General features: G+C 41.6%; 1 long non-coding RNA gene across 1 annotated transcript; it reads right to left on the reverse strand.

The window, feature by feature from the left end:
* Positions 1 to 6,639: 6,639 nt before the first annotated feature.
* Positions 6,640 to 12,906, reverse strand: LOC307213132. The gene is made up of 3 exons (XR_013837407.1): positions 12,824 to 12,906; positions 9,272 to 9,574; positions 6,640 to 6,673 (listed from the first exon to the last, which is right to left on the reverse strand). It is a non-coding gene; the product is annotated as an uncharacterized lncRNA (long non-coding RNA).
* Between the last annotated feature and the right edge of the window lie 2,829 nt (positions 12,907 to 15,735).

A 15,735-nucleotide genomic window follows, 5' to 3' on the forward strand; every position in this document is an offset into this window, starting at 1 on the left:
TTTACAGCCAGGGTGGAGAACCTGTGGCCTCCCAGATGTTGTTGAATCTCAGCTCCCATCAGCCCCAGCCAGCATGGCAAATTGGAGTTGCAGTCCAACAACTTCTGTAGGACACCATGTTGATTAACCTTGCTCTAGAGGTATGGTACTACTGATGCTCAGCATTATTTTTAATCTCAAATTACTGAAAGGGGGAAGAGTTGTCTTGAATCACAGGCTGATGTGACAAACATTATACTAATACCTCTAGCTGTCTTATTATATTGTTACAAAAGTTGACAGCTCCTATTTCAAGCTGCAGCTCCTATTTAAGACTGAGCCAGAAGAGGACTGCTACTGAAGCAATATTTGAGTTCTGCTCTTATGGAGTCTCCAGCCTACATGGAGCTGTCCAGGGTATCATTGGCAAAGGAGTCTTTGTTTACACAGTTGTAAAACTGTGGCAAACATTAGAAGGTTCTAAGTCCAGATGGAGAAAAATCCTAATGATCCCAATAGGTCTATTGAAGTTATAAAGATCTTAAGTCTTTGATTGTTTTTAAGTTATGAACTTGATATTTTTTTCTGGTGGTGGTGGGGACATGCATAAATTACATTTGGCTGACTGGATCTTTCACTCAGATCATCTTAGGCTAACAATATCCTTCTATGACCCAAGTCTATGGGATTGCCCCAGGGCTGCTTGGGAGTGAAGGTTAATTATGTATGTAAATATTTGCAAGGCCGTTGACTTAAATTTTCAAGGCACAGCTGTTTAACTTTCCATTTCTTAACCAACAATAAGATAAAGGTCATGGGCTGAGGTCATACCCATAGAGACACTTTCCATTGGCATATCTCACTTTTATTCATAGAGTATGTGTACTTTTAGAATTAAGAGGCACCTTATCTCAACAAATTTGACCTATTTTAATGTTTTTGTATTGGCTGAAATTCAGTGATGCCGTTCTGCTTGCAGAATGGCTTTTAATCCAGTGGTGGCATCTGCTAAGGAGGGAAAGGTGGGTGACTTCCTCCACTTCCTCCTACAGCCCCTACACCACCTTCCATGCTTTCCTTGAGGGTCTCTCAATCTTCTAGAACAGGTTTTAGGTGGCATGGGAGTGAGGAGACTGAAGTGGGAAAGCAAAATCCAGCAAATAAACTAAAGTAAAATTACCCCTTCTCTTACATCTCTGCTGTATCTCAGGCCATTTTGCAAACAATATGGCAGCACTGGATTTCACCCACTGAAATTAACAGGTTGTGGTATAACATAGGGAAAATTAGTCTTTTGTTTATATAATGGTGTTGATTGTTTATACTGTTTTAAGGACACAAATATTAAAAGGTTATCCCATTGATGGTTTTCAGTGAAGTTGGTGAGGAATCATAGAAAAAGCTGGGTACACTTGAAGGAAGCAAACTGAACTTTCAAATAAATTAAGCTTGCATCTTGTGTTCTTACATGTGGTCTGTTAAGTACCAGACATGAATAACACAGTTTTGAACAGTGTTGCTGATTTACCGTCTTCTATGTCTCATGAGCCAGTCTATGTGTTATATGAAATGCTATTCACACATGGGGACTAAATCATGAACGACACAATTCATTGCATAAATCAGGGATTTGAATGATGACTCATGTTGCCAAAGTATTAGTATAGAAAGTCATCCAGATGAATGTGTTTAATTCTCTTTCCCCACCCCATAGAAATTTATGGCGCAATCTGGTTTAGCCTGCCATGTTGTTGTCTGAACAGCTATTTAAATATTGCTTTGTGTGTGTTTGAATCTTTTGTAAATTGAAATGCATCTGCCTATTCATTATGAAACGGGCCTGCTGGCTATACTATAGTTAAGGCAGCATCAGTTTTTCCATTATAAAATCCATTCTTCATGGGTTTGAACTTAGCTGTAAGAATTTGCACCGAAGCTTTAATTGATGTAAACTAAACTTTAGACCAGGCTCTTTTAATGAACTTCTCACAAAAAAATAATCTGTTTTGTTATGGTGTGCAATGTCAAAAGTATTCAAAGAGCGCCACTCATATGTTACTTGCATCAAAGGGTGCACCATGTGATTCCTGAATAACAAGGTATTTTGCCTGTCCCTGCCTCCAGAGATCCACTTGTTAGCCTGGTTTTCTGCAGTGTATAATACACAAGCAACTGCTCACAAGTAGGGTTTTGCACCATCGGAAGGCTAGAATTATTGTGTGTCAAGATCACATGGAACATACATGCCAGCACATTCTCACACATACACTTCTTCACTGCAGACAGCCATGCTAATGTGTGTGGCCATTTGGAGGTGGGGTCAGACAACATAGTTGACAACATAGGTAAGGCCAGGAGTGGAGTCCGACTCTACACCCACGTAATTGCACAATGCTCTTTTCACATGTAAGAAACAACTGTTGAGATAGGCATTTTAGTGTTTTTTTTTAAAAAAAATCATGCTAATAAAGTCAATGTGGTTCAATCACAAACACAATTTTTCCCATAAGGTTTAGCCATTAAACATGGATTTTTCTCCTTGAAAAAAAAAAGGGCTACCAAGAACAGGCCTGACTTTAATCAACAAAATGACAGCAGCAGTGAATTTGCTCCCCAAAATTTCCATCTGAATTGTTCTCTGAAATTTTGCAGTGTTGGGTATTCTCTAAGTATTCACCAAATGTTTGCCAAATATTGAATGTCTATATAGCATCTAATGATATTTGTCTCTTAAAATTTGTATTGTGCGTGACAGTAGAAATGGAGCAATGTCTAGTGTTTGAGCATATTTGACAGGAGATGTGACATACTGTTTAGCATCTCTCGGTGTTGGGAAAATAATATGCAATAGCTTTTAATGTTTTGACATTTGACTTACATTACTTCATATTTGATGCCTGCATGATGGCATTACAATTTTTTTAAAAAAACAACAGCCAACAACTAATATTTTATATATGTATGGTTCCTACTAGTGATGAAAGCTTTACTGGAAACAGTGGTTATAAAAGTAATATGGAACTAGCTGAATAGTAAGATTATTTACTCCATTATATTTGATTTTTCTTACATTTTAAAAGTCTTTTAAAGTACCCAGGTACTGCCCTATATGCCATGCCAGTCATCTCCAGCAGCCAAAATCGTGTACATGATGCCTTGTTATATATATTTGAAGCCAACAGAGTTCCTGAATCACACTTTCTGAGTGACAGGGAGTATTAAAAGGAGCCCATTATGAAGAATAGAAAAGGCACATTTGCCACACTAAAACAAACCACTGAGTCAATGATAGTTCTCTCTATACTTAGTGCTATATTATGGAACCATCACTGGCAACTAGCTACAATGGGTATATTTTGCCTCCAGCTTGGGAGACAGCATGCATCGGAATAGTATTTGCCTTCATGTCCTCCTTCTGGATTTCTCTGGCGCATATGACTGCTGACTGTTGCAAAGAAAATGCTGGACAGATAGGCCTTTGGTCTGATCCAGTACAGCTCTTCTTATGATCTCAAGCTTAAGAATGAAATGTTATTGTAGGCCCAATGGGCAAATGTTGAGTGTTAGTGGCCAGGCCTATTCCTGTGGGGCTTCTGGTTTTATGGTTGTATCTTCCCGTTGTATGGTGGGTGCAGGTGGTTACTATCATGGATGTGGTTAGTGCTTAATTTCTTAATTAAGAGGTACCGAGGATAAAAGCTACTTCAAAATCACTGCTTTTTCTGACACCTTCTTTCTGGGAAGCCCTTCTCCATTATCCCCTGAGTGGTGAAAGAAAGTAATTCTGCACATACACAAAGGAACTCTTGTCATGAAACATGCTCTGGGGTATATGTTGAAGTGCCTTCTCTTGACAGGAAAAATAATAGCAGAGGAACCGGCAAATAGATGTATCCTACAGTACAGTGGTACCTCGGGTTACAAATGCTTCGGGTTACAGTACGTGTTTTCAGGTTGCGGACCGTGGGAAACCTGGAAGTACCAGAAAGGGTTACTTCTGGGTTTCACCGCCCGTGCATGCGCAGAAGCGCCAAATTGCATCATGCGCATGCGCAGATGCAGTGCTGCAGATTACAAACGCTGCGGGTTGCGGACATGCCTCCGTCACAGATTACGTCCGCAACCCGAGGTTTCACCATATGCATGTTATGACCCACTAAGCTTTGTGAGTTACAAGTTGTGCAGGCCTTATCCAAATTTTCTGAGGAGATTTCACAGTACAGTGGTGCCTTGGGTTACATATGCTTCAGGTTACATACACTTCAGGTTACAGACTCCGCTAACCCAGAAAAAGTACCTCGGGTTAAGAACTTTGCTTCAGGATGAGAACAGAAATTGTGCTCCGGCGGTGTGGCAGCAGCGGGAAGCCCCATTAGCTAAAGTGGTGCTTCAGGTTAAGAATAGTTTCAGGTTAAGGGCGGACCTCCGGAGTGAATTAAGTACATAACCAGAGGTACCACTGTATTATTTTTCATGTGTTTACACACACACACACACACACACACACTGATAAAAAGAGAGCAACACATTTCCAATACAACTCAGGAACCATCCATTTTATTTTGCAATTTTTCTGGTCTTCATCCTTGCAGCAAAATGGTTGCATCTTACAACATTCCCCGTTTTATCACTGAATCACTAACTCAGAATCACAGTTTAAAAGTACTCACAAAAGAAACAGAAGAAGACGAGCTTTAGAAAAATCTATCTGTAGCTTACTGTAAATGTTTGGTAGCTTCTGAAAAACTCGGTGGTTTTATTATGCAAGCAATCCCAGGTGGCCTGTGAGTTTTTTCTTCTCCCACCCCCTTGCAGGTTGACTGCTTGATATTTTAATGAATTATCAGTTATCAACCGTGTTGCCTGAAGCCTCAGACTTTCTTTAAACAAGTTTAGGTGTTTAAAGGGATTTTTTTTCCTGAGAATGCGGGCACAGTTCCATCTCGCTCAGAATGTGAGACTGTGAAGCTGTCTCATAACACTTCATTAGCTCGAGGTGGGGAAAACCCTAAGCATCTAGTAAAATGAGTATAAAGTGGGTGGTGTATTTTTTTATCTCTCAATGTAGAAGCCTGCTTCTGGAGAAAATTCAGGAAAGCAAGCATCACAATACAGCCTTTTTCTCCAGTGCATAATGTTTCAATTCTAATAAAGCTTATCATGAATCAATATCTGGCAGGACAAAAGAAGGATGAAGACTGTGTACACCCCATAAATTTAAGGCATACATAAAGCACATGACTTCCCCCAAAGAACCTTGGAACTGTAGTTTGTAAAGTGTACTGTGAAGTGCAGTTCTGTGGGGGTAAGCTATACTTCCCAGGATTATTGCAGTGGGGAATGTTATTTAAGTGTAGACCCATTTTACATGACCCACGTAAAGCCTTACACCAATTTTACATGAATATTCGGGAGACCAGATAATATGGGCTTTAGCACAAATTCAGGTGCTAAATTCTTTCCTTTACATGCGCTGTTGATTTCCCTTTGCAGTGTCAGGACAAGGGAATGATAGAATATACAGGCTCATCTTCTTCTACATAATTTCCCCTTGATTTCCTGTTGCAGTGATTTCCCTTTGCAGTGTCAGGACAAGGGAATGACAGAATATACAGGCTCATCTTCTTATACATAATTTTATTTGTATGTCGCCTTTCCATAGTTCATGCTCAAGGCAAGTTACAGCATGAAAAAATGCATAATTACAATGTAACAACAGTAGTCATAAACAATAATTAAAACATCAAAAAATATGCAACCAAATTCAACAATTTCCACATAAATCATAATGTAAAATAAAGATACAAAAAATTAATAACAGTGTACGTACACACACACACACACACACACTGCAAAAAAACCTCCCCAAACAACACCCGAGCCACAGAGTCTGTTCAGCAAGCTCGGCTTTTGTAGCTGGAGTCAGTAAGGGCCCTGTCTTCCCAGGATGGCGGCGGGGGCGGGGGGTGGGGGGGCCTGCAAATCAGGGAGCAGGTTTTCCAGGACTTACAGCCAAGATTGCACCACAATTTAAGAAGGATATTGACAAGCTGAAATGTGCACAGAGGAGGGCAACCAAGATGATCAAGGCTCTGGAAAAGCCTTTCCTCCTCCCAGGAGGGGAGGGGTTGTGATCAGGAGATGATTCCTGCGTCATGCAGGGGGCGCTCCGCCCCCTGCTTCAACTCCAGGGCTGGCGCCACGCCCCTCCCCAGTTGGGCACCCAATAGGGAAGCTCTGGAAACTAAGCCTTATGAGGAGCGCTTGAAGCAGCTGGGCATGTTTAGCCTGGAAAAGAGGAGACTGAGAGGCCAGCTTCAAATTATTTAAAAGGCTGTCGCTTGGAAGATGGAGCTAGCTTGTTTTCTCCTGCTCTGGAGGGTGGGACCCATAGCAATGGATTAAATTTACAAGAAATGAGATTCTGACTAAACATCAGGAAGAACTTTCTGACAGTAAGAGCTGTTTGACAGTGGAAAAGAATCCCTTGGGAGGTGGTAGACTCTTCTTCATTGGACGTGTCTAAGCAGAGGTTGGATGACCACCATCTGTCATGGATGCTTTAGTTGGGATTCCTGCATTGCAGAAGCTTGGACTAGATGACCCCCAGGGTCCCTTCAAGTTCTACAATTCTATGATTTTATGAAGATCTCCTGATGTGCTGTGATACATTCAGAATGGGCACGGGGTTCCCCTATTCGTTGTAGTAAATGGGGCAACAGACATAAACATGTTCTTTTATTTTGTAGTGAAATCTTATACAAGTCCACTCAGAAGACAATTCCATGAAGTTCCATAACACTTAATCCCACTTTAGCATATAATGATTGCAAGCTTTATTTAAAAAATGTTTTACCTCACCATTGCACTAAAAGGTTGATCTTTTCCCAGGTACTTGGTCAGTTCTGGAAGGTTCAGATAGCCCATATATTGCAGATGTTTTTACTGTTGCTGTAGCTGATATAATATGCTCAAGGTTGTTGTACTGCTTTTCTTTTAATTAAAAAATGTATTTTTATTTAGTTTGCAAGTTGCCTAGAGACCACTTTTTTTGCATTGGATGACTAATACATCAAGTTAACATTATGTTGATGATAAAGTTGTTGTCGTCAAGATGGATAAAAATATAAGAAACCAATTTCCTAGTGCCCTTCAGAATTTTCCTCTGCACAGTGCCTCAGGGGACAGAGAGGCCTTCAGGGCACAGCCATACCCTACTAGGTAAAAAGTAACAGTACCCCTGCCCGTACGGGCCAGTCTTGCCAGACTCTGGGGTTGTGCGCCCATCTCACTCAAGAGGCCAGGGGCCAGCGCTGTCCGGAGACACTTCCGGGTCACGTGGCCAGCGTGACATCGCTGCTCTGGCGAGCCAGAGCCGCACACGGAAACGCCATTTACCTTCCCGCTGGTAAGCGGTCCCTATTTATCTACTTGCACCCGGAGGTGCTTTCGAACTGCTAGGTTGGCAGGCGCTGGGACCGAGCAGCGGGAGCGCACCCCGCCGCAGGGATTCAAACCGCCGACCTTTCGATCGGCAAGCCCTAGGCGCTGAGGCTTTAACCCACAGCGCCACCTGCGTCCCACAAAAAATGCTACATCATGTTTCAGGCTACATTCACACAATGAATTAAAAGGATTCTCCTAATGTACCCATTTTAATGCAATTTTAGCCAATATAATTAATTTTTGAACATTATTTTCACTAATATTAGCTATCTTACGCTTCCTTAGCCCCAGTATATGCATTTTGTACAGATAACCTGGCTTATTTGACTGGAGAACTGCATATTGTTTTGGAAATTGCATATTAGGTAGGTTTGCTTTTAAATGTGAACTGAATATAATTTCTACCCTATTCCTAAATCCTGTGCATGCTTGACAGGGAGTAAGTCCCATTGTGTTGAATTAGAGATACTCGTGACTGAATGTTCATATGATCAGGCTACAAACCTACTTCCAGCAAAGCTCCCCAAAGTCACCCACTAGCAGATAGGTGTACCTGCCCAAACATTCAGACATTATGGGTGGTATCCAATGCTCATCTTCCACTAGCACAAAAAGTTTTTACTTGCAGACTGGAACTTTTCCTTCCTCTTCCTTGTAGCCTTCTTCACACTCTCAAAATCAGCTCCAAAGGTTTGGGGGAGCAGATTTCAGGGGTGTGCAATGGGGAGAGGAGAGGAAGAGGAAGTCCTGCTGCCCAAGCAGAGTTCTGCTTATGGGGTGCTTGATGCAATGCAATAGATGTAAATATCTACAGCCATTTTCTGGCATGCTTTTAAAGAAAAGAAGCAGAAGAGGGGATATAAAATAATACAGGCATTGATCCTTAGAAGAGAACACTTTGTCATTTACACAAAATGGGAGAAGAAGGATGAGAGAAAATGAGCCAAAAGTGTTGAGTTACCTGCTGGTTGCCACAGGCATTTTACATCTATTACACCCAGCTATTTATTATCTCTCTGCTTTTTCAGAGCTGTCCTGAGTAACACAGAAGGCTGTTATAAATGTTTTTAAGCCTGCTATTTGTTCAAGGCTACAGATGTAAGCTGCCATATGGGTGATATTTTCCCTGACATAATTTTAGTGAAACATTAAGGTGTTACTCATGGCTAAATGCCTTCTTCACCAGGTGATTACTGTAAAATGATATTGGTAACTGCACGATCCAGTGCTTGTAATAGAAATGTTCTTGTCTTATATAAGCAGCAGGGGGGATACATAATGCAGTGGATTATTCTGCAAGATAAAAATAAAGCACTCTGGAGTGTTTTGTACACATTTGGTAGCACTGGATTTCTAAACTGAGGTTCACAGTTCATTGACTACACTTTATCATAATGCTGAGAGGAGGAGAAGAGGCAGAGGTGAGCTTGATTGTGTCCAATCTGAATGCACTGGAGAGAAGTCATATTCTTCACATGTCCTTATGACCTGATGTACATTTGTTAAAATAGAAGGTTTATTTTAATTTCTGCAAATGTGCCTGCCTTCAAACGATTTTGATCTTTTTGCGTTTGTCAACAGTTAATGTTCCGAGTAAGGTTTTTGAAACATCTTTTTGTTATTCTGATGCTGGGCAGACTTCAAAGAATGAACACAATGCAGCCAGCATTAAGCACTTGTGTGTTAAGCAAATACAGGAAGAGAGAGAATAGGAATCAGGTTGCATTTAATAAATGCATTGACATCCCTAACTATCAAATGGATCCATATGTCCACTCTACCCAATTCTGACCAAGAGGGATAAGTGTTTAAGAGCACAAGCCTATATCCTACTAAGTCTACTCACATGGAAGCCCAACTGGGGGGTGAGGATTCTTCTCCTGGGCAACAATAAGCTGAAGATTTAATACACAATCCTCCCACCAGCGTCTTCTTGGTGGCACTGTCATTCCTCCAGTTCCACAGGAGAAGAACAGCTAGCTAGCCTTTGTTTCCACAAGGTTCATGAGAAGAGAGAAAGTTGTAGGGGCATCCCATTTTACTCCAAGGACTTTAATTGCTTTGTCTGCTTCAATGCAAGCTTGTCAAATGACCCAGTAGGTGTTTGAAATTGGCAGAGGTTTATTTCTTCTTCTGAACAGCCCTGGGCCTTGCACGCCAACAAAAACAGCATACAAAAATGAATTATATTACTCACAAAATGTCTGTATTAGGCAACTTTGCATGCAAAATATGTATATCAGAATAAGTTCATACTAAAAATAAATAAATGTAAACCAATATCAAAATGCGAAGAATTGAATTTAAGATTGGAAAAAGTAGAAACTGAGAGAAATGGAAATAACAGATTTTCCCCTCCCCTACATGTGGATGCTCCACTCCCCCAAACCAAACAAAACTAAAATTGCCTGGGACCCTGTACTGTAAATACAAAGCCATTGAAAGGTGTGAAAGCACCCAGAATATTTATGCCATTCAGCGCAGGGGGTTGTAGTGTGAGAAAAATGGTTTATGAAACTAGTTTCATGCTTCCTTCGATTCTGGCCATACATCCTTCCAAACATGCCTGGGGACTTGAACATTTGCCTATGATTGCTCACACCCATGGTTTTCAACTCAGCCTCTCTTTGTCTACCTTTTTTCATGAGTCCCTTTACTTAGTGCTACCTGGTGAGGGCTGCAAGCATGCTCTACTCCAATGAGGAAGAAGAAGGAAAAAAGAAATCCTTCCACAGTAAGGCTAAGAATACTTCAGATTCTTAAAAGTCACAGGGAGAGGCTCTCTCCCTTGAACACATGGCATTCTGGCATCTCTCCAGGACAATATGTCAGAGCCTTTAGCTTCAACAAACTTGGCAGCTTGTGCTATGTTGTGTCTGTAACACCACATTTGGCCAGAGGCCAAATCTACACTGCTTTGCTTAACCTTTTAACCTTCTGCAGAGTGCTTTGGTGACCCAGAAGCCTTCAATGCTGCAAACATATGCTTAGAATGATATGGAGCAATGGCAGGAAAGGAAGAAAACAATCTATTATATGTCAATTTCGGAACAGTTGCAACATATGGAGCAACTTTCACAGGAACATATGTAGAGAGGGGGGATGAGAATGTGAAATTTGATGTGAAATTTTGCCAGGAAGCAACAGAAGCATGGCTCCTCACCCTACTCTCTCAAGTCACTCTCAGTTCATTGTGGTTGGTTGCTGTCTGTTAGTTAGGTAGGTAGGTGTGAGAAGGGTGTTGCTGTTTTGCATTGAGTTGAAATGCAAAAGTATTTCTGGCTATGGTACCATTATCCAGGCGTTCCTCTTATTTTGAACCGACTCAGGTACGGAAATTTGCAGCTGAAGAGGGGTCACAGGTAATGAAACAAATAGGGCTTTGTCAGCGAATCAGATAAATGGAATGTTTTCCACAATGACAGCTACAAAATAGGCACTGCTTCACATTATGAGAGATGCAGCAGGTCCCTGAGCTTCATTGAAAGACATGTATTTACACTGCAACCTCAGACCAGTAGTAACCCAGGTGACGTCTAACGGCCCACACTGTTACGGTAGAGCAAATTTTACTCCCATTTAACGCTGCTTCCATTTGACACCATTGTGCCATACAGATATCACTAAAGTGTCAGGACTTTATTTGTCTTCTGCATTCAGGCTTCTGAGAACAGTTCATCTAACAAATGGTGGGTGGTGGTGCTGTTTTTTTCAGGTTTGTGACATTTGCTCAGGATGTTTGCTAAGTCATAAACACTTAGCACTTGTCATCTGACACCTTTTATCATCTTTTTCAGAGCACTTTAAAAGGTAGAGTGTGTGTTTTTAAAAAATAAAATAAAAAGCACACACACACAGCAAAACAAGCCCTCTCATTTTACAGCTTTAAATGCCTTTCATTTAACAAAGTGCATGTTTTATGAACGTTGGGGTCAGCCTAATGGAAAAATGGGTCGTATTTTATATTTTCCATGTGTTTTTGCTATCCTGAGGAATTAAGCATAATTGTTGGTGTAAAGCTGTTGAATAAACCAGTCAACACAATTTATGGCTTTGATTTCCACACTAACCTTTCATGAATGTAAAAGCTACTCTCTTTTCAAACACCTTGCTCAAGAGCCTCCTGAGGCAAGCAAAGCCTATTTATATAGGGTTGTGCGAGAGGAAGGCGGCTGGCCCAACTGATCTTCCCCATCCCCTGCTCCTCCACTCAGCCCTTCACTTCCTAAAAACCTTCTCCAGATGGCTGAGGAGCCCTCCTGAGCTGTGTGGGCTGTGTTGCATGGGGTTGCAGTGAGAGAATGGAATCACCTGTAATCAGGTGAAGGAAATTTGTGTAAGCAGTGCTCCACTACTGGTGCCAAATGCCCAGTTTCAAGTAGTTCCTTGGGCAAGCTACCTTCTGTTGGATACAACAAGCGGAGGCTTGATCCATTAGGGCAAATGGAGCACTGAAGCACCAACCTCAGCCAGCCAGCCAGCCAGCCAGCCAGCCAACTGCCCACCACCTGCCCGCCGTCTTTCTTAGAGCCTGTCATGGCTCTAGCTCCATCTACTTCCTGCTTTCTGACCTCCCAGTGCTAACAGGTATTAGCAACCACAGGATACATCAAAACTGTATCCAGATAGTTTTACCAACCAGTTTTCATGGATGGTGGCTTCCAATGTTGCACACCACTCCAAACTCTGAGCAATTACCAGTGCAAGCAGGGCTTACCCAGGGTTTGGTTTCCTTGGAATGAGAGACAGCAGGGACTGTGGTGTCTTTAGTATATGTGCTTTATTTACACATATATTCAACCTGAGCTGAAGATGGAAAGGTTCAGAGCATCAAAACCCCAGAAGGTCTTGCTTCTCCCATAATCACAGCCTTAGAATCAAACAGAAATCAAGCATGGCTCTGTCTCTCTGGCTTCTACCTGCCTCTAGCCCAGCTCTTGCACACAGGCTATTGTCCTCACTGTTGGAAAACACCCTGGGGTGTCCCTGCAGCCCCTGAACTCCGAGCATCCTCCAGTATGCGCAGCTCTGGAAAAGGCATTTCCCTTCTTCTCCAATTCGCTTCAGCGACATATATCAAATGATATTTGCACACTAGTCTTCTAGCATAACACAGCAAGAAGCGTGAGACATCATAGAACTAATCTATGTATTTATTTACACACTATGTACAGACAAAGGAGTCATGGCGTCCTCTCTATCCAGCTCTGAGAGAAGAACAGAGACAAGTAAAAGCAAAAATACAGTACATACAGCAGAAGAGAGAAGACTGTCTTCTGTTCCCACACTCTTCCCAGACAGGCATGTGATTCACACCAATCTCATCTGCAGCATCAGAGGCATGAAATATTAACACTCCCTACCAGCCAGGTGAGGGAGTTACAAGGCATCATACTACCTACTTAATGTAGTATAAAACTTTGTGGATTACAGTCCACTTCATCAGATGAAGGAAATGCTATCATGTGTTCCAGGTATGCAAGCAACTATTTTCACAGAAGGGAGATCTGCTGTACTGAGAAGTTTATTGAGTGGAGGAAATCTGTATTCTGTATCTTGCTTCCACATACAGAAACTGCACCCAGAACCAGGGAAATGGCTCCTGAGCTTATAGTAACATGTCTAGATGTCTGCCTTAGACCAGGGAAACTTCAACATGAACCCATACTCAGCCTTGCGCCTGGTTGTGTGAACTTGGGAAAGTCATCGTCTAACCTACTTCTTAAGGTTACTGTGAGAATAAAGAAGGAAACCATATTAGCTGCTGGTGGTCATTAATATCTACTATCTATCTATCTATCTATCTATCATCTATCATCTATCTATCTATCTATCTATCTATCTATCTATCTATATCTATCTATCTATCTATCATCTATCTATCTATCTATCATCTATCATCTATCATCTATCTATCTATCATCTATCTAATCTATCTACTGTTCTGCACTATTTTTACCAGACCGCTTTGCCCTTTTACGTAAAACACTAATATTATTTTGTGCAATGAATTAAGGGATGTGTGGGAAAGATCCCCCCCCCCCAAGGTATGCCTTGCACTAATTCTTGGATTTGATTTTATTAAAAAATAAGATGTCTCAACTGTGGAGGAATACCCAGATTTGCTTCTGCTTTGACTTTTTGACAAAATATCAGTAGTTATGCAGGGGCCATCCACACAGCAGCAGTGCAGGTCGAAACATCAGGCTCAAACTCCAGGCTCCCTGGTTAAAGGGCTTTAGATAATAAAGTGGCTCTAAAGTCAGAGTCGTGTACATTCCTACGCAGCTTTGTTCCTGGGGCCAATCTGATGCAATTATGTTATCAGTCTAAGCGAAGAAAGAGCATTCTGCCCTGGGGGAAGTGTAATTATACTCAGACTAAGCTTTGCATCAGGAAATCTCAACATATGGGGAAGCAACGAATCGCCAATGCAGCTAAACCAGAGTCATGCTAACCTGGTTTGTCCGATGAAGGGGTAGACAAATGTTCTTTTGTCAGTTTCTCCAGAGAAGGATGAACCTGTAAGATGACACATAAACTGCTCATTATTTGATAAACTGGTTTCAGTGGCATTCTTTGTGTCATTCTGACCCACCTGCCATCCGTCCATAGTGCTCCTAATGGAGTTAGATAAGCTGGTGAATATATTAAAGGCAGATGAAAAAAGTGACATCAACTTCTTTAGGTGGTCTGTTGAATGGCAAATTTTCTGTACTTAAAATGAAAAGTAAAATGCTGTGCGGAAAGGGGATTTCTTACCCCAGTCCCCACCTCCAAAAGTGTATAAACAGGAACATAGAATGGTCTTTGCACAACTTGTGACCTACTAAGCTAAGCATACTGTGACCTGCCAGGTGGCTGAAAACCGACCAGCTTTTTGTAGCTCCTGAAGTACAAGCTGAGGAACAAAACCAGAAAGTGAATTGAACCCCTTCCATACATGGCTCATGGGCTGTGAATTCGGGACCACCGGAGCTAAGCTCTAAAATGGCAAAATAGAACTTCTGAGTAACCACAGTCACCAATTGTGCTTATGAAATTAGAAGAAAGAACTTTCATGGCAGAAAGCTGCCCTTTAGGACAGGCTCAAGCCATGGAAATGGCCACAGCTCAGTGCAGGTGCACAAACATTGCATTCAGAAGACCCTAGGTTCAATCTCTGTAATTATCCTGTCCCCACATAGACTGGAGAAAACGCCACCTGAAGCCCCAAAGAGCCTCTATGTTAGGTAAACCAAAGGCAGCTTCCTATTCTCCTCTCAGAAAGTAAGGCTGATATCCTTTGCCCCACTGGCCTGGGAGTAGGGGTGGAGGAATCTGTTGATTTTGGTTTCTCTCGGTTTCTCATTTTTCCACCCTTCAGTTCACCAAATTTCTGTATCATTTTGTGACTATTATTATTAGTCCTCATGAAAATTCAATATTTCCAGTATTTCAGCATTTCAGTATTTCTCATAACACACAAATTTTCGCATATGGTTTTACCTCATATATACGATATATACGATATACGATATCTTTATTGTCATTGTCCCATAGACACATCTTTGCAAGCAGTTGCTCCTTATGCTTGTATAATGCTTGTATAATGCATTTCAGTAAGGTATGCATGTTTACACTCTAGCGTAAATAGCATATGGCCTTTTTAATGCTCATTTTTCATTAATACACATCGTCATACACATTTTTTTTGCTATTGTTGGAAAATTCCATTGAACAATTTGGAGAAGTGTGAATTTTGATAGAGAGCTGCATTTTCAGTTCACAAATGGTTTGGGGAAGTGTGAATTAGGCTTTGACTGTTCTGCAAGGGTCTAGGATGTGGGCACAGCTATACACCTCGAGGTCACATGTTCATGCCAATGTGTGGATGGCGTGGGCTGGTAGGAATGGCCTGCAATCAGAGCAGGGTCAAAGGCACAGCCCCACAACCTTTTCCTGCACACTTTTGCCCTTCAGACAATTAACATGTGAAAGGGACTTGCAGCTTGCAATAATAATAATAATAATAATAATAATAATAATAATAATAATAATTTATTTATACCCCGCCCATCTGGCTGGGCCTCCCCAGCCACTCTGGGCGGCTTCCATAGAAACCAAAAATACACTAAAATATCACACGTTAAAAACTTCCCTGAACAGGGCTGCCTTAAGATGTCTTCTGAATGTCAGGTAGTTGTTTATCACTTTGACATCTTGTGGGAGGGTGTTCCACAGGGCGGGCGCCACTACTGAGAAGGCCCTTTGCCTGGTTCCCTGTAGCTTTGCTTCTCGCGATGAGGGAACCGCCAGAAGGCCCTCGGC

The sequence above is a fragment of the Podarcis cretensis genome, assembly GCF_951804945.1.
Source record: "Podarcis cretensis genome assembly, chromosome: 3".
In the NCBI taxonomy this organism is placed as follows: domain Eukaryota; kingdom Metazoa; phylum Chordata; class Lepidosauria; order Squamata; family Lacertidae; genus Podarcis; species Podarcis cretensis.